This window comes from Canis lupus, chromosome 6 (genome assembly GCF_048164855.1).
Source record: "Canis lupus baileyi chromosome 6, mCanLup2.hap1, whole genome shotgun sequence".
Classification (NCBI taxonomy): domain Eukaryota; kingdom Metazoa; phylum Chordata; class Mammalia; order Carnivora; family Canidae; genus Canis; species Canis lupus.
Window position 1 is genome coordinate 70,821,653 of NC_132843.1, and position 24,080 is coordinate 70,845,732.

Genomic DNA, 24,080 nt, shown 5'->3' on the forward strand with positions numbered 1-24,080 from the left:
GGGATCCCTGGGTGGCGCAGTGGTTTAGCACCGCCTTCAGCCCAGGGCGTGATCCTGGAGACCCGGGATCGAGTCCCACGTCGGGCTCCCGGTGCATGGAGCCTGCTTCTCCCTCTGCTTGTCTCTGCCTCCTGCCTCTCTCTCGTTCTGTGTCTCTCATGAATAAATAAATAAAATCTTAAAAAAAAAAAAAAGTGCTAGTTAAGGAAGTAGTTAAGGAAGTTGGGGCAGCCCCCGTGTAAGGAGCGAAGGAGGAGCAGCAGAGCCGGGCCAAGGGGCTGGGCACCGTCCCAGGGGGGATGGCAAGGCCAGCAGCGCCGCGGAAGGACAGGAGGACGGCAGGACGGCAGGACGGCAGGGGACCCCGGCGCCCGCGGGCTCAGGGCGCCCTGCACCGCACTGCCCCCCCGCGGCCGGAGCCGGGAAGCGCGTCTAGGCCGCGGGGCCGCGCGGCGGGTCCCGGGAGCGCGTGGGAGCGGGAGGCCGAGCTCCGCGACCGCAGGGCCGGCGCCTCCACCGAGCGTGGCGACTCGTGGCAGCCCTGTCCCGGCGCCCGCCCGTGAGGCCCGGGGGTGCGAGGCCCGCAGCGCGCAGGCGGGGGAGCGAGGCCAGGTGTTCGGGAAGAGCAGCGGGAGAGGTGAGGCCCACAGGTGAGCCGAGGCCGCGGGGCGGGACCTGGGAGCCAGCGGGGTGCAGACCGGCTGCACCGCCCCCCCTCGGTGCTGATCCACGGGGAGCCCCGACGTGGGGAGCGGTTTACCTTCACCTCCTTCATTCAGCCTGTGTCCCCCTCCCTGAAGGTCCTCCCGTGGCTCGATGATCCCAGGGATCCCAGGGGGTGTCACACAGGGAGAAAGGAAGGTAACAGGATCACGTTGGCACTTGAAAAAGGGACTCCTCTGTCCCTTCCTTGTTGGTTCATTAGACAGGGTGCCAGGGACGGTGTGCCAGGCTGGGGTCCCCAGGTGCCCGCATACACCCCCACCCCCGCCTGATGCAGAGTGGAAGGAAGCCACCCACCCGCCCACATGCTGAGCCAGAGAATCTTGGCCCTGAGATACACAGACACTCAAGGGATCTTTACCTCTGGGCGAGCAAAGATTGTGCAGGAAGACTGGGCGCAAACCAACAGTGGCACCATCCCTGTGCTCCCCCTCAGGGGCTGGTCCAGGACCTGGGGAGCCTCAGAGAGGCCAGTGGGGTGAGGCCTGGAAAGCAGTGAACTCCCGCCGCATAGCCAGGCCCAGGAAGCAGGTGACCCTCAAAAAGTAGGATTTACATAATGATGGCTCTTTAAAAAAAAAAAAAAATTATTTATTTATTTGTGAGAGACACACAGAGAGAGGCAGAGGCAGAGGCAGAGGGAGAAGCAGGCTCCATGGAGGGAAACTGATGTGGGACTGGATCCCATGACCGGGGGATCACGACCTGAGCTGAAGGCAGATGCTCAACTGCTGACCCATCCAGGCACCCCCAAAATGATGACTCTTAATATTAATTTATTGATTAATAAATAACTGAATAACTAAATAACTAAATAGCTGAAGGCAGACACTCAACCCCTGGCCTCAACTTTGGGTGGAAGTGTTTTGATTCCCACCTTGACTTCTTTGGGAGCAGCCACCTCTGTGGGGGTTCGGGGACTCCCCACCCCTTATACACACTTAGCATGAGCTCTTCTATGCTTTACACTGACCTTCGCAGGCAGCAGCTGGAGCCTGGTTTGCGCGGGCAGGTCAGCGGCCTTCTTGTTTAGCACCAGCTGGCATGTTGATCCGTCACAGCCTTAAGGACTAAATATTATTATGTCCCCATTTTCTAGATGAGGAAATGGAAGCACAGAAGAGGCACCCCACAGTCGCACGGGTGAGGCAGCACTGGCAGGAGTAGAAGTTTGGCTCCCCAGTCTCTGTTCTTAATCACATGCTACGCACCCCCCCCTTTGTGCTGATCACACAAGGATGCCCAAAACTACTTTGGGGAGCATTTTACCTTTCACCACCCTCTATCCCATTCACCACCTCCATTCAATGACCTCCCTGAAGGTCATTTTATGGCTACATAATCCCAATTAAATAGTGACTCTGGAAGGGCCCCTCTGCCTTCTCCCCTGGAACCTCCTTCCCCATCTGCTTAGAATCCCAGTGGTCGCCACAGTGTCTGTGTTTTCCGAGGATCCATGGATGCATGGGTGCAGTCCACCAGGACTAACCGGAGGCTCAGCCTCTGATCTGGGGCCAGATCTTGATTGAGGAGTCAAGAAAAACTCTCTGGTCTGTTCCTTTTTCTTGCTATCAGTGTGGTCAGCTAGGTTTTTGTTGTTGTTGTTGTTGTTTTTAATTGTGTGAGTTGCCACACATTGGGAGTCATGAAAACAATTTAGTACATCTCAAACCGCATTTTATTTAAATCGAGTAAAATAAAATTTTACTTAAATGAAATTGAACAAAGTAAAATTTTTTTTTTGAACAAAGTAAAATTTAAATGAAATTGAATAAAATTGAAATGTCCGGTGCGTTTCATGTACTATGGCTAAAAATTGTTTCAGGGATATTTGTTTTAGCTGCGTGCACCTGTGTGTGTGTGTGTGTGTGCACGTGCACTTGGCTGATATGAAATGTTTCTCACCATGAGTGCAGTCAGAAAGATTAAAGAGCCACATGTCTAAATGTTTCCCCTTTTGCTTTTCCAACACTTATTTGCAGCAGTTTTTCAACTGGAAAAGTAAAAGTGAGTTTCAATCAGCTGGTCTACACTTCCCGTGCTGGAGCAGAGGAGCCACACAGATGGTGGCCCAGCTCACGCTCCCCTGACCTGCTTAACTCGAGCACTTAAACCCTGGGGCCTGTCAGTGAATTACATTGTTTGAATTAACACACCTTGTTGGAGGCCAAACTCAGCTATACTTTCCCAGTGGATATTTGTCATTAAAATCCTATTATAAAATACATATTTTAAAAACCCAGTTTAGGGCACCTGGGTGGCTCAGTGGTTGAGCATCTTCCTTTGGCTCAGCTCGTGATTCTGGGGTCCTGGGATTGAGTCCTGCATCGGGCTCCCCACAGGAGGCTTGCTTTTCCCTCTGCCTATGTCTCTGCCTCTCTCTGTGTCTCTCATGAATGAATAAATAAAATCCTTTTTAAATTAATTAATTAATTAATTTAAAAACCCAGTTTATGAATTTGCCATTTATTCTTCCCTGATCCTCTCCAGCCAGTCCTGGCATAGTTTACTGGGCTTCCTCCCCGTATCCCAGGTACAAATGCACGGGGGTGTGGGTGGGAGAGTGGTGTGGGCACCACTCACCAGCCCGGAACCAGCAGGCCTGGTTTGGCTGCTCCCAGGGAGCCCCTCCCACCGCGCCCACCTCCACTAGCAAGACCCCCAAGAGCATCCCAGACCCTGGGATCACAGGGATTCCCGGTGCTGAAGCCAGATAAACACTCACACACCTGTAATACATTCCTCTTTCCTCGACAAACCTGATACCCCTGAGCCACCTTCTGGGCAGGGTGGATTGTATCTCTGTTTTTGTTTTTTTCAAGAAGCAGATCTTAAGAAGTCAGAGAGAGTGGAATGCAAATTCAGACAGCCCGGACTCTCTCATCCCAGATCTTCTGCTTATGAAATAATGCCTTTGGGCAAATTGTTGAACCAGTTCAAGCTCCAGCGGCCTCATCTGTAACACGGAGGATGCCGATGACACCTGTGTGGGCAGGTGACTCTGAGGAGCCAATGAAGTGATACAGGTAAGGCATGTTAGCCCCATACTGAGCATACAGTAAGTGCTCACTGTGTATCACCTGCCACTGTCATGGTGGTTATGATTATTACAATGTATTATTTATCATTACAGCGCCCTGGGCAGCCCCAGAGTGGCCAGAGATCTGAGAGCCACACAGGCCCCTCCTGGTTAACCCCAGTGTCTATTTCTCCAACCCTCCCCTGCCCTCCCCACTATCAGGCCTCTGGCTTCCCACAGGGCCCTTTGTCCTGCCCCCTGTCTCACCTGGCCATGGCTTCTACCTGCAGCTGCACTTCCTCCATTCCAAGGCTGGCTTTTTGAGGGATGCTGGGTCCTCAGTCCTCACCACAGACTGAACAAGATAACGTGTGGCATGGCATGGGAGGACCCGGGTTCGAGGCCTCACTTTGCTGCTTCCCTTTAGGAGGCATAGCTGTTTGCTTGGAGGGAATGAGAACGGGCTGGGGGGAGGGTCATGCCAATGAGGCAAGGCCCAGGGCTTGAGGTATGTTGGCAGCGGATGCTCACAGCAGGCCGGGGAAGGAACTGGGACTGGGGGTGGGGTGGGGGTGGAACTGGATGCAGGCTCTCAATCCATGACCATCTCCTGTGGGGCTCAAGGGAGCCTGGAGGGGAAAAGGGACACACAGTGGGAGCAGGGCCGCAGATCAAGGGCACTGAGGTCAACACCCAGACACGTGAACCGGGCAGGACTTATTTTCATGAGAAAAGGTTGGATGCACACCCAGGTGATTGACGGGTTGCCACCTCTGGAATCCATACGGGGACAGTCTGTGAGCACTGTGCCAACAGATAGGCTGCAGTGGTCAACCTGGATTCCCTCTTGCCCCGAGAGGCTATGTAGGGAGGGGCTGTTGGCCACCTGGGGCTTCCTGGCTCTGCTGGAGGGAAGCCAGGGAGGCAGAGATATGGGAAGTGGGGTCTGGGGTTATGAGGACATCCCCCGAGCCTCCTTTAACTCTTCCAGAACATGGGAAAGGTGATGTCCCAAATAGGTGGGTTCCTGGTGTGTCATAAGATGAATATAAGAAGTGGTTGGGAGCAAGCTAAACTAATGTTCTTCTATTGTCATTACTGTCGCTGGTGTAGGCGCACAATCTCCTCTCAAGCTAAGGACTTTACTAAAATTCATTTACAATATAAAAATGATGCAACAAGTTGGGGGATCCACTCTCTGAAATCAGAGAGTGCATCTGAGCAGGAATGGCCCTGAGGATCAGCCCAGCCTTGGTGACAATGAGTATCCGTGTGGGAGGTGAGGGAAGAGAGTTATCTTGGTTCAAAACTGGTGACGAAACAGGGCTTTGAATGTTTCTGAACTAGGTGCCTGCCCACCGCAGTGCTGGGCTGATGTCCAGGCGTGGTGCCACCATGACTGGGGGCCCCTGGCCTGAGACATCCCTGCTCTGAGCCAATCCTGAGGGTGTCTGGGGAAGGCCTTTGGTCAATGTGGGCAGAGTGCGTACCGTCGTGGGCAGGGAGCTGGTTCAGCACTAGCCTGGGGTTAAATGAGCCACAGCAGCCACATCAGGCCAGCACTCCCTTTATATCTGAAGAGATTTGGGGGCTTTGCAGTTTTCACATCCACTCAAGCCTTTCATCCTCTCAACAAATCAGTCCAATTATTATCCCTTTTTTAAACGAATAGAAAAACAGGACTCAGAGTGATTTGCCTAAGGGCACACAGCAAGCTAATGGCCAAGTTGGGCCTAGAACTCAAATGCTGGGGTCCAGATCTGTCCAACCTCCCCATGCGTTTGGAGGCGCAGTGGCCCAGGAGCCAGGATCAGACCCAGGCTGTGGCCCAGGAGCACAAGGCACCAGACAGAAACCGGCGGTTCTGAGCCTGAAGACACATGGACAATGTCTCAGGGGATGAAAACAACGTCTGGTCATAGCCTACAGGACATAAGTCCTTTCCTTTTTATAGATTTCTGTATTTTTTTAAAAAGATTTAATTATTTATTCATGAGAGACACAGAGAGAGGCAGAGACACAGGCAGAGGGAGAGCAGACTCCCTGTGGGGAGCGTGATGCAGGACTTGATCCCTGAACCCCAGGATCACGCCCTGAGCCAAAGGCAGATGCTCAACTGCTGAGCCACCCAGACATCCCTAGTTTTCTGTATTGATCAGAATTTTTGCATAAACAAGTTTCACATTCATAATCAGAGAAAATAATCATTACTTTTCTGGGCATGGAGCAGGTGGAAATCTGTACACAACCACATTAGGGACTTTGCACAACGACAAATGCTCTCACGGGCGGGTCTCTGGTCTCATAATACCTGAGCCCCCAGTGCTCTTTTCCCAGTGATGGTTTCCTGAGTTCCAGCTTGCAGTTTTCTGGGCACAATCCACTTTTTTTTTTTTTTTTTTTTTTTTTTTAACAAACACAGCCACCCTCCCCTGTCCTTCAAGGGTTTTCCAGCAACCCTCTGCACTCAGTTCCTTGGCAGACGATTAGGGGATCACATGGCTGAGTGAGTGGCATTTTCTGAATCATGGAATGGAAAGAAACACTATACACAAAAGCTGCACACAGGGCCTCTGTTTCGAGCCTGGATGACAACACAGCGTGGGAAGTGATTCATCCCAGCCCGCCTGGCATGTGTGCTGGCCAGCGGAGGGTGTGCAGCTCCGGGCTCATCTTCTGTGGTGACTAATGGGGTTTCTCACCCAGAGGGCAGCCCCAAGTGCCTCCCACACACACCAGGGCCCAGGCCACCAGAGGCTGCTCGAGAGGTGTCTGGGGAGGTCACAGAGAACAGGGCAGAGGTGAAAATGATGGAATATCCAGGATAGGGGAATAAGAGAAAGGAATTAGGCAGACAGATGTGGGGAGAATATGGTCAACCTCTCCTGAAAGCCAGGAAGCAGGCTCCAACTTTTTCAATCCACCTCCCAGAAACACAGCCCAGGGCCCTGCAGGCACAGGAGACATGAGCTCGCCAATGCCAGAGCGGGCTTCATAACTGATGAACATGCTCATGAAGACTTTACGGAGTCCAGGCATGGTCTAAGGCCTTGACGTGTCCTATCCCACTTCATCCTCCCAACAGCCCTATGAGAACATAGGTGAAGCCGTTTTGCAGATGAGGAAATTCTGCACAGAAACATGAAATGGCTTGCCCGAGGTCATGCACTCACTAAGGAGAATTCTCGCCCCAGGCATCCTGTCCCTGTCCTGCATCTGTGTGCAGAGCTCCTCTTGTCGGCCAGATACTGCCCTTCACCTACATTGTCCAATTTAACCTGCACAACAATACAAAGAAGGTATTATTTCCATTTTTAAACATGGGAAAACTGAGGTTCGGAGAGGTGAAGTGTGTTGCCCAAAGTCACACAGCTGGTAAGTGGTGATGGGCTCACTCATGTCTGCCTCACTCCAAAGCCCTTGATGTGTTTCATGACATCCGTGTTCTCATCTTCTGGGACTGTATCCCTCTTCTCTGAGTCTCCAGCATGCCCACCCGTGGTTTGTATAGGTTAAACCTTGACTCAAGAGTAGGATCCTCTTGGTTGTTTCACACAAGGGGCCTCCCTTGTTGGAGAGGGAGGAGAGAGGGGATGCCCCAGAGCTAAAGGGACAGTGTCCCCAGGGTGGGCTTGGAGGGTTTTGTGCAGGTGGGAAAGGATGAGGGAGGTGAAGCAGAGCTGGCTGGCCACCAGGTCCAGTGGGTCTTTCCTGGCTCTGTATCAAAATCCCCTTTTAGAAAACATAAGTTAGCAGTGGTAGAGATTTGGGTGGAAGTTGGGGGTGACTCCAAGGAGCAGCTAGGGCTGAGAGGTGCTCATCACACCCACTGCTGTTTATGCAAAAATTCTGATCAATACAGGAAACTAGGGATGTCTGGGTGGCTCAGCAGTTGAGCATCTGCCTTTGGCTCAGGGGGTGATCCTGGGGTTCAGGGATCAAGTCCTGCATCACGCTCCCCACAGGGAACACCAAGCCCTGAGCTCTTTATTTCACATGCTTGGGGGAAGAGTCGAGGCTGTCACATGGAAATACACATCCGCTGACACACCCACAGGCATAAGGACACGTTAATTCACATCCTTGGCTTTCCCAAGTGAGGGATGATTGGGCCTGGCCTCAAAGTGGCTAGAGGCCATTGATGGAGAGGGAGGAGAATCTTCCTTCTCGTGTGTTTCTTGCTCCCATTATTCTTCCCCACAAGCATGGAGGACTTCAGTAATACAAAGACGTTCCCAAGGTGCCTGTGGGCAGGGCAGCCCTGGGAGTATGTGCAGCCTGGGGCTCACTGTTCTCCTGACCCCTGGTTCTCTGTGATGTTCTCTGGGTGGACAAGCGAGAATGTAGGGCTGCGGTGGGGACCGGGGCAGACCTCACAAGGTCTGCATGTCCACAGCTCCCCTCCTGGGACCTGCCAGTCAGTTACTTCCCATTCTGTTACAGGTCACTCCAACTGCCATGAGCCACTCCTGATGTGCCACCTGCTTCCTTCCCCTCTCTCGGGAGGCATCCTTCACCCTGCCACTGACGTGAGCTTCTCCTGTGTCCGAAACTCCCCCTCTTCCGGACCTCCCACTCAGGTAACGGTCCGGGACCCCACAGGCCACATCTTTCCCTGCTTCTACTGGTGGGGGAAGGCAGGGAGGTTAGTTTAGTCAGTTGAAGGGTGGAAGTGAAAATTGCTGTCGTGCGGCTGACTCTGAAGGCCCAGTGTTATGCCTGCTGTCCCCAAAGGCCCTGGAGCCCTCTCAGGGTGTCTGTCTAGGGACACTCACTTCATTTTTAACAAAACTCCTAAAAGCGGGGCACCTTCAGTGGTTGAGCATCTGCCTTTGGCTCAGGTCGTGATCCCAGGGTCCTGGGATCGAGTTCCGCATCAGGCTCCCCAGAGGGAGCCTGCTTCTCCCTCTGCCTGCGTCTCTGCCTCTTTCATGAATAAATAAATAAAATCTTTAATAAAAAAAAAAAACCTCCTAAGAGCCCAACTGTACCAAGAATGGTGGATGTGGCCGTGCTCTCCCAAACATATCCCTGCCCACAACTGAGCTGGTGACTCTCCAGGTCCCGTAAAGCTCAGCTCAGGAGCATCAGACAGGAGCTGCTCCAAATGCCTGCTGTCCTCACAGGTTCTCAACCCCAATCATCCTCCTGGAAGCTGCAATAACCCGGGGCAAGGGCTCCCCAGAAGGGCCACCTCCCCTCCCACACACATGGCTGGGAGCCCAGTGAACCAGAGGTAGAGAGTGGGCAGGATGCCGAGCTCCCTGCGTGGGCCAGGCTCAGGTAGGGCAGGCACTGATTGTAAGGCTGGTGTGCAAAGCTCAGTCTCAGAATCCCCCTCCCCAGCTCAGCTCAGGAGCCTTCTTACCCTCACGCTTCATTCTTCTTCGATGCAGGAAAGCCCTCATCCCCCTAGAAGCAGGCATCAGCCATTAGTCACTTGAGGCCACTCCTCAGCACTCCTTGACTGGACCCAAGTCCTCCTCTGAGCTCTAGGCTCAGAGCTTCCTAAACAAGGCTTAACTGTGAACTCTGTTTAACCTGCTTCTGGAACAGGCTGGGTCAGGCCTCCACCCTTTCCTGTCTTGTGGCAGGCAAGGGGCACATCAGACCAGGGCTGTCCCTAAGCGTGAGAAGGCTGTGGTGTACCTTACGGAAGAGACACGTGTAGAAGACAAGCCGCATTGTCACACAGAGCAAGATTCTAGGTCTGCCGGTAGCTTGTATCTTCTGGGGCCCACTCCGTAGGCTGGGCCTGCTGCTCCTTCCGCCCCATCCCCGTCCCTGCTTCAGCTGGTCCTGGGCAGCAGGCGGGGGGCAGGGCAAACAAGAGTGTCTGAGGGGGGTTGGGGGGTGTTCAGTGATATGTCAGCTCTAGGTGGGAGGAGGGTGTCCCAACTCCCCTGAGATCCTATTCTGGAGGTGAGAGCAGCACAAGGTTTGGCCTCGGCTTCAGCTCTAACACGGGCCCAGCTGTACACCCCCCTCTTGGAAATGTCCTTAGAGCTGCTGGAGGCCCTCAGGCCCATGCCCATGACCTTAGAGGTTGTCCGTGACACAGTGGGCAGCAAGTGGAGGGAGGCTTGGGGCTCCAGAATGTCCCTTCCCTGGCCTGTCCTCACGGACCTCCTCTCTACTCCCCCTTCCCATCTCCATCCCCAGATGCCTGGGCTCCTTCCCTACAGGAAAGCCTGACCCTGGCTGTCACCCCACCTCACAAAACACAGACCTCTCCCACTGCCTGCCCAGCACACCTGAGACCCTGCTTGAGGACCCCCTGTCCACTGCATTTCAGGGCCCCAGAGCCCCGTGAGGAGCCTGGCTGGGGTGTGAGTGGGGGTCTGTGGTGAGGGCTTGGGTCGGTGCCCTGCGATGCCACTATTTTCCCTAACCAGGCGGGATGGGCCTCTGTGACCTAGGCTGAGGACCAACCTACCGAACATGATTTCTGCAGGGAAACCAAATTCTGAATCCTGAGCCAGCAGCTTGCAGAGCCGTGGAAGTCCAGGATCTGTGGTGCTTTGGGTGTGAGGGGAGGGCAGCGTCATAGCGCAGATCCCACGGGGGCTGCTCGGCTGGCTTCGAGGCCCTCTGTGGACACAGCCCAGGCTGTTCTCCCAACCCTCCGGAGCACCCCCTCACCTTCTGTCCTCTGCACCTTCTAGCACCCCCTTCCCACCTCCCCTGCCAGTTGCCTTCAGACGCAGCACTTCGCTGGGCAAACGGAGCTATAAAGACACAGTGGATCCTCACTATTCATGGATTCTGTCTGCAGATTTACCTGCTCGCTAAAACTCGTCACCCCCCAAACCAATCCTCAGGGCTCTTTTGTGGTCATGCGTGGCCAACACGCAGAGTGGCGAAAATCTGAGTTGTCCTTCTGGACACTCGCAGCCGAGGGCGCGACATGACGCGTCCAGGCTGGGAATAAGGGTCCTTTTCACAGTCTCAGCAGGGACGTGGTTTTCTGTTTGGGTTTTTTCTATTTTTGTGATTCTGTTGGTGATTACACCAGGGCGGTGCTGCAGGGCTGTGTGGTGCTGCCAAGCACAAGACGGCTGTGGTAGGCGCTGCGGAGAAAAGGGGGAGTGTTCGGCAAGCTTCGGGCAGGCACGAATTACAGGGCCCTGGGCCGTGGGTGCAGCATTAAGGAATCGCAATACGTGTGACAGTCTCTCAACTAAAACACACATAAAACAAGGTTATTGATTGAAAAGTTCGTGTCCAGAGGCTGCAGGAACCCAACGCTGTGTATCCCCAGGGGCAAAGGTTCAGAAGGTGCTCCTTCACTATAAAGAGACTATATGGGACGCCCGGGTGGCTCAGCGGTTTAGCGCCCGCCTTCGGCCCAGGCCGTGATCCTGGAGACCCAGGATCGAGTCCCACGTTGGGCTCCTGCAGGGAGCCTACTTCTCCTCTATGTCTCTGTGTGTGTGTGTGTGTGTGTGTGTGTGTGTGTGTGTGTGTCATGAATAAATAAATAAAATTTAAAAAAAAGAAGAAGAGACGCAGGGTCTGGGTGGGAGCCACTGCTGCGACGCCTCGAGGCACCGTGTGAAACCTGCTGGGTTTGGACAGTCAGGGTGGCCATCTCGAAACAACCTTCCATCCAACTGGAAGGCGATGCATGCGTAGCACCATGTGGGGAGCAGAACATAGGACTGACCAGGTGTTAGGGCTCTGAAGACTCTGTGTGACCTCAGGCAAGTCATGTGATATTCAGGGACTCGGTTTCCCCACCCATAACATGAAGATAATAGAACTGACACCTGGCTGGATTTGCTCTGAGGGTCAGACGTGTCTTGTGAGCTCGGATACCAGGACTCCACTGGTATCTTTTGAGAAAGAATTCATCCCAAGGGAAAAGGCAGATGGTCTTGGCCAAGAGTGACTAGCACATTCCCAGGGAGGAAAAGGAGGAAGGACAACTTGGAGAACCAGTCTGTGTCGGCCACTCACGTTGGCTTCTAGCCTGGCCCTAAGGACTTGCACCTGAGGGGACTACCATGAAGGCTGCTTGCCTAAGAACCTTGGTGAGACCCAGGGAGCCCAAAGCTACCAGCATTGGAACTGACATATGGCCCCGGGCAGAGGCAGGGTGTCTCCCCTCAAAGAAGGGTGCCATGTACCATGGCCACCTGGCTCACCCTGTAGGAGCTGGTACCCACATGGGCAGTATCCCACCCACCCCATCCTTCTCCCACAACCGCTTGATGCAGCACCTTCTGAGGGAGCTGAGGGAGGCACAAAAGCCCAAGAAAGACTGTTAACTCCTGTTCACATGACCTTTTTTTTAATAATTTTTTTTTAGATTTTATTTATTTATTCATGATAGACAGAGAGAGAGGCAGAGACACAGGCAGAGGGAGAAGCAGGCTCCATGCAGGGAGCCCGACGTGGGACTTGATCCCAGGTCTCCAGGATCACGCCCCGGGCCAAAGGCAGGCACCAAACCGCTGAGCCACCCAGGGATCCCCCCATGTGACCTTTTTATTTTCCCTCCAGATTTGCACAGCTAGGGAGACGGGGGTCCCAGATGCTTGACAATCAGCTGGGCTGGTAGCTATGAAAGATTTTGAAGAGGTGCCAAAAAAGCCAGACAACGCAAGGGTTTTTTATATTGGTCCTTTCAGAAACACCCCCTGGCAGGGTGGCGGCCCTCATGAACTGGAGCTGCGTGGGTCCTTCGGGTGCATCTCTGCAGTGAGGCCAGGCCTGGTGGAGGACGTGTGCCCGGAATGTCCCTCCTCACCCAGAAGCCCGATACCCAGGCCAGCCGGTGTTTACCCACACCACCTGCCTGCTCTTTCTGTCAACAGAGGTATATTTTTCACAGTGTTTGTTTGTTTGTTTGTTTGTTTGTTTTGCTGCTTTGGGTTGAGAAACTGTATCTCCCCAGTCACCTCCATCAATGGGAGCTGCTCCCGGGACGGTGCTGCTACGTGGCAGGTCCTCGGTATTTAAATGCTGGGTTCCTCTTCCTTCCTTCCCCTTCCCCTTAGATTCCACCTCCTGGGCTTTTCTGGTGCTAAGTCAAGTTACTGCAGGAAGAGCTTTTATTGGCAAGAAAGACACGAATGGGAAACAGAAACTCTTGACGAGCTGAGGCAGCAGCCCCTGTCCCTCCCGGAAAGGCCCCAGAATCAGTCTGTCCTCCGTCTCCCAGCTCTGCCCAGCTTCCCTCTACCCCTGCTCGGAGTCCTGCTGGCATTGGCCACCTAGCTCAAGAACTCCCCCCTCAGTGCCCTCAGCTAGCTCAGCTTCTATGATCCGTTGGAACTTTCCAACACGGGAACCGAATAGCCCACCTCTTCAGGGCACGGTTGCTGGCTGGCCAACCCCGTGGGGCTGCTGCAGGGGCGGGTGACCGCGTGCTTCAGCTGTACGGCAGATCTTCTGGAGCCCTCTGCTCTGGCCTGGGCTTAGGCATGGCCACATCACACTCACAGAGGGACATCCAGAACAACCACCCCTTCCCCAAACTTCACTGGACACTGGGAGCCATAGAGAAGCCTGCGGCCTTGTCTCCTGGGAGTGCTCTGTGGACAGGCCAGGCCGGGGGTGGGCGTGGGGGGGTAGGAAGGTGCAGTTCAGCAAGGAGACAGGGGAGGGGTGAGGTGTGCCAGAGACACCTGGACCTGAGACGGCACTTTTCCCCTTTTTCCTCACTGTCCCCTCTCCCGGAGATGCAGAGGCCTGCACTGGGGCTGAGAACAGACTCTGACCTCTCTCGGGACAACGTGGCCCTTCTTTCTCAGGGGATGTCAGTGACTAATCACCTGCAGGGTTTTGCTCTTCTTCCCTGAGTCCACTCTGGCACGAAAGGATCCCAGAGGCCAGAAGATGGTTTGGGCCCCCTGACACTGATGTCAGAGAATGCTACAAATGTGTCACACAGGTGGCATGGAAGTACCCACCCCCCCCACCCCCCGGGACGAGGCAACAACAAGAAGCATTTGGAATTTTGAAAACTTAGAAACAGGGGCGCACCCAGGCCTCAAAGGTGGGGGCACGTGCCTGCAGGTGTTGACATCTCTGGGGTGGGTGAGGGGGTGACAAAGCTTCCCAGGTGTTAGAGTGGGAGGTAAGGAGGGGGCGGCAGGTGTCCCCTCCAGCTTTCCAGCGCCCTCTAGCGCCTCCTACTGGCACCCACCAACAGGCAGCAGCTGGCAAAGCCACAAGTGGTTTGAAGCCGCACAGAAGGGAGGTGAGAAGAAAGATGGGCACACCGGTGAGCTGGAGCTGGAGTCAGCTCCCATGCACCTGTGTGTGTGTGTGTGTGTGTGTGTGTGTGTGTGTGTGCGCACACGCGTGCAGACCATAAGCTCCCTCCCTGCCAACAGACTGTGAGTCCTGCCCTGTGGGTGTCAGAGCTGTCAGCAAACCTCAAGGCTCTGGCTGCCGGGGACTTCTCTGTTCTGAACTGCCAGCCCCTGGGCCCCATACCCTCTCACCCCAAACAGGCCCTGCGTGGAGATCTTCTGTCCAAAGGAAGCTCCAAACCCTTCATCTCTGGAGGGATCCAGTAGAAAAATGTTATAATGCCTGCCTGCATGAGGATCCCAGGAGCTCAGAGAAAAGTACCCTCTGGGCTACCTTGCTCAGCACCTAGTAAACACAGCGGAACTCCTTTACGGATGGGAGGTACAAGCTAAAAATGCAGCATCACCTCCTTAGAGAGGTCTTCGCAGCCCGCTCTAATTAGGGCCCCCTGCCACCCTGTTGTTCTCCATCACCGTGCGTTGTCATTCTCATCAGAGCACGTGTCATGAAGCGCAGTTCTATTTTTCATTATCGTGTGTTTATTGCCTGCCTCCTCTAGACAGCAGACTCGCAAGGGCAGGGCCATGCGGCTTCCTTCACCACTACAGGCCTGGGACCTTGCCCAGTGCCTGGCACACAATAGGTCTCAATAAGAGTAGGTGAAATGCATCACCTCAAAAATATAAAATGGCATGTCTGTGTGGCTCAGTTGGTTAAGCATCTGATTTTGGCTCGGGTCATGATCTCATGGTCTTGAGATCGAATCCCACCTCGGGCTCCACACTCAGCCTGGATCTGCTTGGGATTCTCTCTCCCTCTGCCGTTCTCCCTACCATTTGCATGCTCTCTCTCTCTCTCTCTCTCTCTCTCTCTTTTAAAGAAAATGGCTCTAAGGATCCCTGGGTGGCACAGTGGTTTGACGCCTGCCTTTGGCCCAGGGCGTGATCCTGGAGATCCGGGATCGAATCCCACGTCGGGCTCCCGGTGCATGGAGCCTGCTTCTCCCTCTGCCTGTGTCTCTGCCTCTCTCTCTCTCTCTCTCTCTGACTATCATAAATAAATAAATTAAAAAAAATGTTTTTAATGGCTCTAGATGAGTTGTGGTAAACCAATGGGTGAATTGGTGATGAATTGGCAGTATTTGTGGCAAAACTCTCCAAGAAGAATGCTGTAGAAGGCAATCACCCTCCGTTGACAGGATGGCAGGCAGGAGGATTGCTGGGCCCTCCGTGTGGTTTCTGTTGTGCCTCTGCCCTGCTGTACACCCAAGAGGATTAGGGCCTCACCCTCCGTCATCAGGACTTCGCCTCCAGAACCCCAGATGGAGTTGAATACTGGAGCTGGAGGGACTCCATGGATTCGAGGATAGCTCCACATCATGATCACCTGGGGAACATCTAAAAACACCACTCTGTGGATCCTGCCCCTAGTTCCTGACTCTTTCAGGCCCATAATTCAGTGTAGCAGAAGCGTGAACCTGAGTCCTGACTGCCGGGCACTGTGTGCTTGGGAAGGTTACTTATCCTCTCTGTGCCTCGATTTCTTCACTTATAAAATGGGAACGATGACCCCAACCTCAGAGGTTTGCTGTGAGGATCAATGTGACATACCTAAGGCTCCTGTTGCAATGGCTGACCCGGTAAATACTGAATCAGTGCAGCTCTTACTGTGCTTATCGTCTCACGGCGAGGCAGCGGCTGATGTGGGGTGAGCCTCCAGGCCTCCTGACCCGGACCCGGGGTCCTTTGCAACACGTCACTCCGATGCGCACACGGCATTCCCTCTGAGGCCAGACTCGGCAGGAAGGACAGACGGCCGCTGTCCTGGGCCCCTTCCATCGAGCCCCGTGGAGGGGAGCCTCGCACCTGAGACCAAGAGCGGCCGAGCCCCGCGACCAGAGGGCTGGAGGGCTCTGCCCCGGGCCCTTGAGAAGCCCTCTGGCTGCTCCCCTTAGCCTGTCGCTATGGAAATATTGGGAACCCAAAATAGAAGTTCTTGAGGAGAGCTTAATCCTCTGGGCTTTAGGGAAACAGCTGCTGGGGAGCGCTGCGAATCACCCACCAGGAGGCACTGTCGCCCCGTGCAAGTGGCCACGGGCGGGCCAGAAGTTTCCATGAAAATCCCAGCATCCCTCAGCAACCTCTTGCCCCAACTTTTTTTTTTTTTAAGATTTTATTTATTTATTCATGAGAGACACAGAGAGAGAGAGAGGCAGAGACACAGGCAGAGGGAGAAGCAGGCTCCATGCAGGGAGCCCGACGTGGGACTCGATCCTGAGTCTCCAGGATCACAGGATCAGGCCCTGGGCTGAAGGCGGCGCTAAACCGCTGGGCCACCGGGCTGCCCCCCACCCCCACCCCACCCCGTCCCAGCTTTGTCACACTCGGGACCCTGTGGCTGGGGTCCCTGCAGATCACCAGCTCCTGGGGTAGGGAAACCGCTTTGCCACTCAAGCCACTGTTCTCCTCCTCGGAGACCCTTAAGGGCCCGGCCAGTCCTCACATTTATTTTCCGGGCTTCTTCCCGACCCCAGCCCCAAGACCGCACACAGTGCCGCGCACACAGTGGGCACGAAGTATACCTACGGCAGCCGGGTGAACGGCTGTGTGAGACCTGGGGACAGTCACACACTGTGGAAAAGAGACTGCCCGGGCTTCACGGGGACGGGAGCCAGTCTGCAGCGGCGGGGACCAGAGAGAGGGTTCCTGCTGACAGCTAAGGGGAAGGTCATGGCTAAATGGGAAGAGGGGCCGAGAGGGCTCAGGCAGGCGGGAAAGGGACAGATGTCTTTCTGGGACCCAGCTAGTGAGAGCTGCCCAATGCTGACGGCAAACCCTTAGGTCAGGGCGTAGGGCAGGAGCCCCAGGAACACGGGCTCGAGCCCAAGCGGCCCCCAGCCATGGCTCGGCTCCCTCCACGTGGGCACTGCTGCTCGCGTGGCTTGTTCGCCTCTCCTGCTTTCCGGGGTGGCTCGCGGCTGCCACTGTCAGGCTGTGAGCTCCTCCTGGGTCACCCAGCCTCCCTCTGGGGTGATGCCATGGGGCTCAGCATCCTGATCCTGTTACCACACATCCTTGGCCCAAAGGAGTCTCTTTCGAGAGAACCTCAAGGATTTCCGAGTCTCTGCCCCCAGGCCAGCCCGCCGCCTCCTACTACACCTGCCCTGGGCCAGGCCTCGCCTCGCGGACTCGATGTTCAGGTGGAATGAGTCAGGGTGGGAGGAACACAGGATGGAAGGAAGACTGGTGCTGGGGGCCCAGCTCCAGGCCCCGCCTGCCATCAGAGGGGTGGTTTCTCTGGCCCGTTGCTTGCTCCTCCCGAGACCCAGTTTGTCACACGTAGAACGTTTACACCTCCCTCCAGAAGGTCAAATGAAGTAGCAAGTGAGCAGTGCTGGCTCAGGGCTCGTGCCGACCTAGCTCACGACGTGCCACGTCTGCTACGTCACCGACAGAGCAGGGGATGCTAACAAGGGGCCTGCAGCCTGTGAGTGGGCAGAGGAGGCAGGAGGCAGTGGCAGCGGGAGGGGCGGGTAGAGGCGTGGGCTTGTCCGAGTCGAGGTGACCACAGCTGGCAGGACACCGCAAAGTCAATGTCCCAGGAGGGGGAATGAGCGGGCGGCCAAAGGCTGGCTCAGTCACCCGCAGGGAAGACACAGCTGCAGCATGACGGCCAGGCCGCACCCCGCCCAGGGCCACAGCCACCAACCACCCCTGGAAACCTTGGGCTCCCCATCCAGACACCTCAGCACCCCAGCGGCTCACTCCGGGTCCTGCCCCTCCCTTTTCCTCTCAGAGCTGGGTTCCCCCCTCAGGGGGGCCTCCCCTAGAGCCCAGCTTCCTGCAGACTGCAGCTCACGCTGGCCTCACCCTTTGGCAGTGCTTTTCTGTTGCCTTCCCTGGCACCCTCGGCAGCTCCTGCCCCACACCGCCCCCCCGACTCCCACACCCCAGGTGCCTCCAGAACCTCAGTCCGTGGAGCCCCAGGGCCTGTACTCATCCTAGAGGGGAGCTAGGTGGTGACAAGAGCAAAGCTCAGGCAGGGCTGGGGCGGAGCAGGAGGGCTGCCAAGACCCAGGCTGTGGGCCCGGCTGGAGGGTTGGGGGAGGATCCGGGACCCGGGGGCCGAAGGCTTGGGCAGAGACCCAGACACTCCAGGTGAGGCCGGGGACAAGCTTGGCACCAGGGACACACCTGGTAGGAGTCTCGTGGTGGGAGCCTCATCTGGACAGGGCAGGGCGGCCAGCGGAGGACCTCACTGACCCCACAGGGAGGGGACAGAGGCAACAACACGGGGAATGACAGTGATGCATGGTAGGGCAGATGGGCAGCTCCTCCAACTCATTTTTTCCCTTTGGGCCTCGGAGCAGGTGGTCCCCAGGAAGCCGAGAGAGGAGGAGAGGCCGCTCAGATGGCCCCTGCCCGGCCCAGTCCGGAAGCTACCAGTCGGAGTGGGCTTTCTCCTCCCCCCCGCCCCCCGCCGGCCTCAAGGCTCTCCAAGGCTGTCCGTGCTGGTTACCATCTGCTGTGGTGGTTGCCAGGGGAACCACTTACTATTTTTGTTCATTGCCCACATGAGGAGGCTTTGGAAAGGCTCAGGCATGGTTGGTCCAGGAGTGATCCCGGAGGTGATGCCCAGTGGGCTCTACTGGGGACCTTGGTGAGGGGTGGGAAGTTGTTGTGGTACCCCAGGATGGGGCCCAGAATGCAGACCTATGTCCCCGAGTGACGAAGGAGGGGGGCCGCCAAGGAGAGGGGTACCCCACCTGTGGGAGTACATTCACTCTCATTCACTCATCAAGCACAGGAGGTGCTGGGCATTCACTGTGCCAGGTGGTGAAGGGATGGACACACATTAAAACACAGTTCTGGGGCAGCAGGACCAGTGCTGCCACAGGGGGTGCAGGCTGCCATCTTGGCAGGGAGGGGTCGGGGAAGGCTTCCTTGATGAGGTGATACCTAAGCCAAGATAAGGTTTTGTAGGGGATGCGGGCAAGAGGAAAGTCATAGGGTAGGCAGTTAGTTGGAAGAGCATTCGAGGCAGAAGGAACAGCATGTGCAAGGGCCCAGGGCCTTACTTATTGTAAGTAAGGCATCTTCTGGAACTGAAGTCACCTGACTTCTAGAATGTGAGGTATGGCCCAACCCCAGGGGAAGTGAATGGCAAGCAGGCACCCAGACCATCAGCTGAGGTAGGGGGTGGGACAAGCTGCACCACAGTGGGTACACCCCAGCACACCTGATACTAGGCCTCTGGCAGGGAGACTGCAGTCCAGGCATTGCTCCTGGGGGAGGTGGGCAGGTTTCCCCACTGCCCATGGGACTCTGGGAGAATCTCTAGGCCATCTGAGAAACCAAAGAGCCTGACGTGTGGGAGGGAGATGCCATAAGGGGAGCTGGGTTACTGCTCAAAGTTCTGGGCTGAGCAGCAAGTGTCCGGGGAGGAGAAGCGAGCATGCTGAAACCGGTCACCCTTCTTCCACCCAGCCTGCTCCCAAGACCCTGGACGCACAACTGAAGATTTCTTCTGCTGTCGGTCTGTGAAACCTGCTGGGAAGTCCAAGAAGCATTGAGTCCTGAGGTGGCTGTGGAATGGAATGGAAGGGGAAGAAACCGAAAAAATGGGCACCCACCGGGTATTACAGTCTGCTCGGCACATTACAGCACGACACATCCGGTGCTAGCACCAGTCTTGTGAAATGGGAATTTGGGCTTTCATTTTAAACATTAGGAAACTGAGGTTCTGAAAAGCTAAATAACTTGTCCAGGATTATGGAGGCAGTAAGCATGGATACCGAGACTCATACCCACGTCAGTCTGACCCTAAAACCTGTCCCTCTCCGCAAGAGAAATGCAATGTACTGCCCACCTGCTATGTGTCAGCAGCAAGCTAAACACTGGAAACCTGGAAAGATGCAGGTTCTTCTGTAAGAATCTAATGAGATCATGTGCAAGGGACCTGTAGTAGATTGTATTTCCCCAAATCGGCCTGGTGTCCCTTGACCTGGGCAGGACTTTGTGGCTGCCATGGTGAGTGGGAAGTGACACTGCCTGATGCTAGAGGTGGGGTCATAATAGGAGGCACAGCCCAGCCACCCGGCCATGAGAAGTCACGCGTGGAGAGGAGTGAGTGGAACTCCCTGCCAATAACCGGCTCCACCCGCTGGACACGTGAGCGAGCCAGCCTTCATCATTCCAGCAGAGGCCCCAGCAGCAGGGTGGACAAGCATTCCCATCCACTGGGACCTCCCAGAGTCACTGACCCACAGAATCTCAGAGTACCAGGAACAGCCGTTTCATACCAGTAAGTCCCGGGGGTAATCACTTATACAGCTATAGTCACGGGAATGAGACTTTGTAAACTGTAAAGCGCTTACACGTGGAAGATGTTACTGGTAAACCTGAGTTTGGTGTAAGGCGATCGTGTTGGTGTCTGAGGAAGTAAGCTTGTGTCTTGCCCTGGGATCTACCTCCACTGGGTAGGGCTTGTGTGCAGGGACACACATGTGGGACATGATCCATGGGCTCCGGCTCAGGACACTGGGGAGAATGACACGGGGAAGGAAGCTCAGCCAGTTCAAGGGAGGGTTACTGAGCTGATTGCCACTGTGTGCAGGTGGTGCTTCCTCGGGAGCCTGCAGAATGAGCCTGGGGTATGGCAGTGGTCTGCGGACTCCAGTGGTCTGCGGACTCCAGCCCCTCTTGGCCGAGGGTTGTTCCTGGGGGATGTTCGCTGCTCTTTGCCCTTGCCGGTTGGAATGCCCTAGGGTGGCTCAGAGGGCTCGCTTGGCACAGGAGCCCAGGGAAGAAAACGCTGAACTTGGCGCTGAGAGATTACACCACGTGGGCCGGGCTGACAGGCAGCGAATTAGAGCACAAAAGGTGAGTGGCATGTCCATGGTATTAAATAAGTCTGGAGGCGGCGCTTACGTGTGATGTCCTGGGTGGATGCCTCTGCCCGGCCAACTTCCCCACGGCCCAGGAGGCAGCCTGCCTGGCCTCTTTGGAAAAGCCTGTGCGGTTGCAGGCCTGCTTAAAGCAAGCCTTTGTGTCCTCAAAGCAGAGACCTTTCAGAGCTGGGCCCTATAGGTGGTCTCTAGAAATTACAGGGATCCTTGGGGGAGGCCCGGGGTCTGGGCACTCACTGCCTGGTGGAGACTGGGCTCCAGGCATGGATTTCCAGCTTTAGGCCCTTGTAGAAGCAACCGCAAGAACCGACAGTCCCCCAGCAGGCCATGCTCTTTGGAGACAGGGGCTCTGAGAAGTAGCCTTTTAAAGGCAGCCAATGCAGAGGGTGAGGTTGCTTATTCAGACCCTTAGCTTTTCTCCTAGAAGCTAATGATGTGGTGAGGAGCACCTCCACCCACAGGAGCAGATGCATAAAGGACTGAGGGGTCTGAGTCTGCAGGCCTGTCCAACCAAGGGTGAGGCTGGAATGTGGGCCAGATGCCCTCTGCATGACCTTGCCTCCAGGAGCTGGGTTGCTGGTCAGCTCCAGCGCTCACCCCTCTGGAGCATTCAATACTTGGCGGTCTTATTTTCCAAATGGAGAACAGGGCTCTGTTCCCTGCCTTTAAGCCGCTTCTTCCCTGTTATGCAAGGGAGCTGGCTTGTGCCAGCAGCTTGGGAGGAAGAACCTGCAGCTGCAGACCCTGGAGCACAGAGAGGGAGGGAACTGGGCAACACTCCGGGGTGCAGGGAAACATGACGCAGGAACTGCTCCCTTTCCCCTGAGAGAGGCTGTGGATGGGCTGCACCTGTGGAAGGAACTTAGATTTAGGAGAGGAATTAACCAATTATGTCTGCATCAACAACACGCTGATGTGGGGACTGGCGGGGAGCTGCCCCTCTGAGAGGTTGAACTTGAACTTGTATGGGGACTGGTTAAGAACCCACCCCCTTCCCACTCTCCAATGCCTCTCCTTCAGCCCTCTCTTCTCCTGGGTAAAGGCGCAGAGCTCCTTCCTCCCTTCTTCATCCCAAGCTGGCACTAAGCCTCCCCATTATGTCTGCAGCCCCTCTGCTGGGAGGAGGCCTGGCTTCAGCAGGTGCTATGGCTTGGTCCCCTGGGGTTTGCTCCACACTGAGTTTCCTGGGAGGCAGAAGGTGAGCCACTGTCAGTGAGGATCTGTGCTGGGCCCCGAGGTCCTCCTGTTTGGGGGGCGGCAGGCTTGTAAGCAGGCAGTTAGAGCCAAGCAGGTGAGTGAGAAGCTATAGAGGACCCCAGAGGATGTGTGTCCAGAGTCTTGTAAGGATATAATACTTGAAAGCAAAGAAAAGATGATAGGTAAATGCGGGAGTTAGGGTCGATGGGCCATCTGCCTTTGGGTCCTGTGCACATCCCATGATGCCAGTCCCCAGGCAGGCCCGTTCTCCTTCCCTGAGATGCACACATCCTATGTGGAGCCCCTTCCAGCCACCCAGGTTTCTGGGAGCTCTATCCTGGAATCTCTAAGTGAGGGGCATTCTGCTTCAGAGAAGCCCCTTGCTGGGGTGTAGGGCAGTGAACTGGGCATAAATGCCCCAGGAGTGGGGAGCCTGAAGCCCTGAGGGAAAACTGCTTTGCTGGGGGAGGGGGCAGGGGCAGAGAAAGAGGGGAGTGGGGGAAACAGTGGTCCTGGAAGTTCCCACCCTGCAGACCAGGCTCTAAGGAATGGAATCCTACCCCTCTCACTGCCTGATGATGGGGGGAGCGCGTGGCACATATGGAAAAGAAGTCCTCTCTCAGGTGTTTCCAAGGACTCGTAACCATTTGTCTTTTTTTTTTTTTTTTTCCATTTGTCTTCATTCACGCGTCATTTGTTTTCGGGCCACATGTCCCAGTACAGACCGCCTTGGCCACGTGAAGGACTTTCTGAATTCCAGGCCAAAGGATCCCGTCTGCTAAGTTCCAGGCCCCTTAATCTTGGGCAGGTGGCTACCAAGCTCCCAGCTTCTGAGCGGGACCCAGGAGTTCACCAGGAGCATCTCTAGTCTGGACGCACAAAAGAGTAAGGCACAGGCCAAACCTGGTTCTCAGAAAGGCTCTGGCTGGGTTCTCCTTGAGGTGAGGGGGAAGGCGGAAGGCGGAAGGCGGAAGGTAGTATTTCTCAAAGTCTATCTGAGCCCATCCATATGGACTCCTGGAGTGGGCAGGGGGAGGGCAGTCATTAAAAATGCAATTCCCAGGCCATGTTCTAGAAATATGGAATCAAGAGCCCTGAAGGTGGGACCCAGAATCAGCATTTTGAATAGTCACCTTAGGAGATTCTTCAGCTTAATGTAAAAATTCTTTCTTGGGAGTAGTTGCTATTTATTTTATGTCAAAGAAATTCATCTCTACTATAAAATTCCCAGGATAAGTTTAATGTAGGCTTTCTCAAGCTCAGCACATTTGACATGCTGGGCCAGATCATTGTTTGTCTGGGGAGGGAGGGCTATCCTGTGCCCTGAGTTTAACGTCTCTGGACACTAGAGGGAAAAAAATCCCCCCTCAAAAGGGATGAAATCCTTAGGAGGCGGAGGTCTGACCCTAGTCCTGTGTGTGGTACGTGCATTCCCACACTCAGGACGACCTCCAGGCCAGACTCTGGCCACACGGCCCGCGGCCTCCTCACTGCTCCAGCTGCAGAAGAGCTGAAGCCAATCCACATGGTCATGCTCTCCTGGAGGTGGCATAAAGCCAGACCCTTTAACACCCCCCTTACTGTTCCCTGCCACATCCGTGCATCCTCCCGGTTTCTGCCAGCTTGGGGACAGCCCCTCACAGGCGGGGGGCGGGCAAGGCAGGACGGAGATGGGGTGGCCCAAGCACAAGACTGCCCCTCCCCACGGAGCAGATGAGGCCTCAAGGAGAGGGCGTGCTCTCTTGTGAAAATGAGACTCCTGGGTTGCTCAGCGGTTTAGCACCGCCTTCAGCCCAGGGTGTGAATTTGGAGACCTGGGATCGAGTCCCACATCGGGCTCCCTGCATGGAGCCTGCTTCTCTGTCTCTCTCTCCCTCTCTCTCTCTCCCTACCTCTCTGTGTCTCTCATGAACAAATAAATAAAATCTTTAAAGAAAACAAAACGCACAGTGTATTTTTGCACTCACTCTA

The 24,080-nt window shown here is 55.3% G+C and overlaps 1 long non-coding RNA gene across 11 annotated transcripts; it reads left to right on the forward strand.

Annotated features, from left to right (window-relative positions):
• Positions 1 to 466: 466 nt before the first annotated feature.
• On the forward strand, positions 467 to 24,044 carry LOC140635866 (uncharacterized). 11 transcript variants are annotated; one of them, XR_012033187.1, is made up of 6 exons: positions 467 to 650; positions 3,546 to 3,749; positions 8,186 to 8,322; positions 19,492 to 20,308; positions 20,621 to 20,886; positions 22,828 to 24,044. It is a non-coding gene; the product is annotated as an uncharacterized lncRNA (long non-coding RNA). The 11 variants fall into 11 exon arrangements; XR_012033180.1 differs by having other exon boundaries at positions 22,833 to 24,043; XR_012033182.1 differs by lacking the exons at positions 19,492 to 20,308; positions 20,621 to 20,886; positions 22,828 to 24,044 and adding exons at positions 12,376 to 12,563; positions 14,886 to 15,045 and having other exon boundaries at positions 469 to 650.
• Positions 24,045 to 24,080: the final 36 nt, after the last annotated feature.